The following is a 2,758-nucleotide window of genomic DNA, read 5'->3' as shown; positions in this document are numbered from 1 at the left end:
TCAACATGAGCCTGAAGCTGAGGGTGGTACCACAGGTCTGGAAGACCTCCTGTCTGGTACCTGTGCCTAAGACACCGCGCCCCAAAGACCTCAACAGCTTCAGGCCAGTGGCTCTCACGTCCCACCTGATGAAGACACTGGAGCGGCTGGTCCTGGACCACCTCCGCTCCACCGTGAGCTCAGCCATGGACCCGCTGCAGTTTGCATATCGGCCTGGCATCGGAGTGGAGGACGCCGTCATCTCCCTGCTGCACCGCTCTCTCTCTCACCTGGAAAAGCCTGGCAGCTCTGTGAGGATTCTGTTCTTCGATCTTTCCAGCGCCTTCAACACCATCCAGTCGCTGCTCCTGAGGGACAAGCTGGAGACGGCTGGTGTGGAGTATGACCTGGCAGAGTGGATCCTGGACTACCTCACAGACCGACCCCAGTTTGTGAGAGCCCGGAACTGTGTGTCTGACACTCGGACCTGCAGTGTGGGGGCGCCCCAGGGCACTGCCTCGCGCCCTTTCTCTTCACCCTTTACACTGCAGACTTCAGACATGACACGGACAGCTGTGTCCTGCAGAAGTTCTCTGATGACTCTGCCATCATCGGACTCATCACGGACGACGATGATGAGGAGTACAGGGGACTGGCGCAGGACTTTGTGGACTGGTGTCAGCGGAACCACCTCCTCATCAACGCGGGGAAGACCAAGGAGATGGTGGTGGATTTCCGCAGACGCCACCCCACTGCCCCCTCACCAGTGAACATCCAGGGACGGGACATTGAGAGAGTGGACTCATACAAGTACCTGGGTGTTCATCTGAACCACAAACTGGACTGGACTCATAACACAGACGCACTGTACAGGAAGAGCCAGAGTCGGCTCCTGAGGAGACTCAGGTCTTTTGGAGTGACAGGGCCACTCCTGAAGACCTTCTACGACTCTGTGGTGGCATCAGCCCTCCTGTAGGTGTGGCCTGCTGGAGCAGCAGCATCACAGAGAGGGAGAGGAAGAGGCTGGACAGAGTCATCAAGAAGTCCAGCTCAGTCCTGGGCTGTGCTCTGGACTCGGTGCAGGAGGTGGGGGACAAGAGGGTCCTGGCTAGATTCACATCTATGCTGGACCATGAGTGTCGCCCCCTGCAGGACACTCTGTCCGCTCTGGAGAGCAGCTTCAGTGAGAGACTGATCCACCCTCGCTGTGTGAAGGAGAGGTTTTGCAGGTCTTTCCTTCCTGCTGCTGTCAGACTTTATAACAAAAACTGTTAGTACTGAACACTCGCAATACTGACCTAACCTAATACTGATGTGCAATTCTGTCATATGTGCAATTACTGTGAAATTCATGTGCAATCTATGTGCTGTCGTGACACATATTCATGTGCAATTACTGTCGGGATCACATGCAATGGTATTTATTTATTTATTTATTTATTTGTCTATGGGAGTTTTTATTTATTTATAGATCTTCTACTGAAAGTGTTTTTCAGACTTCCTATAAGTGATCTGTTCTTCTGTATCTACCTCTGTATCTACCTGCGTTGCACCAATGAAATTTCCCCATGTGGGACAATAAAGGAATATCTTATCTTATCTTATTATAGAATCTGAGAGGGAGGAGATATCAAAGAATAGCAACATGAAGTGTGATGCCAGCAGACGTGTTTACACAAGTTATGGGCTCCACTTACTGCAACTGTAGGCATTTTTACAACAGTGATCAAAGTGGATGTTTGTGGTAATTGTACTGGACTAGAATTAGCATAAATCATGGTATAATAGATTTAGTAGTGAAGTAAGTAGAGTGTGCAAGAGAGGTGCAAGAGATTTGCATAGAACACAAAAGAGTTATGCCTTTCAGCAAGTAACACTTTGCTATTGCTATTGCTTCTTCTTGAAACTGAAAAACGTTTTTCTATGAAGGGCAGGATCCAGCCCACGGTCCTCATGTTGAAAATGCCAGTTTCATCTTTCAAATAATATTTCTCTCTGTTTAATTCTGGCATAGTCCTGGTTCTAAGCCGATTGGTATTAGTCTCATCATAGTTTAATCCTGGTTCAGAGCTGTTGAGCGATTTGAATATCCCTGATCTATAAGCTTTAATATCTTATGGTCCTAACTATATGTCCCACCACATTGCACAATTGTAACAAATATACAATGTAACAATTTGAAATGGTCACTACTGATGGAACCAGGCACCTTACGCCTCAGAGAACTGAAGCACCCATGAAGGCGTGTGTCTGGCCCAGTTTGTTTGTCCGTCAGAAACATAATGTTTGGTATTATGCAAATGAAACAGGACAAATTAGGAGTTATAGTACAGGGCATGAACCTAATGAATGTTTTATAGCATACTAGAATGAAGTCGAAGCGTATACAACTACATTTTGGAAAGGTAGATAAATAGCAGTAGGTTTTCAGGCATATTTTTACTAAAGGTTTATTACTGTATTTTTGGTACTTGAATGTACATTTTCTCTCCACCTCTTGATAGAAATATTGAAGTCAGCAGAAACACAGTAAGTAGGGCACACAAAAACCTAAAAAGATTTGTTACTGTCAGAAGTGTGAGCTGCACCAGGGGCCGTTCCATACAGACATCAAACTGCAGCGCTCAGACTTTTACAGTGATAAAGCTCAGTTATTGTAGCCTAAAAACCTGCGGTTGCCTCCAATTGAGTGTCGGACATACTGTGCTTCAAATATGTCCACTGTGGCAATACACTCAGGGCATTACTCTGTCAGATAGGATTTCCAGCCGTAATGGAA

The sequence above is a fragment of the Eucyclogobius newberryi genome, unplaced genomic scaffold (genome assembly GCF_026437365.1).
Source record: "Eucyclogobius newberryi isolate DKJ021-1_F unplaced genomic scaffold, fEucNew1.0.hap1 SCAF_15, whole genome shotgun sequence".
Classification (NCBI taxonomy): domain Eukaryota; kingdom Metazoa; phylum Chordata; class Actinopteri; order Gobiiformes; family Gobiidae; genus Eucyclogobius; species Eucyclogobius newberryi.
This window is presented reverse-complemented; position numbering follows the sequence as displayed.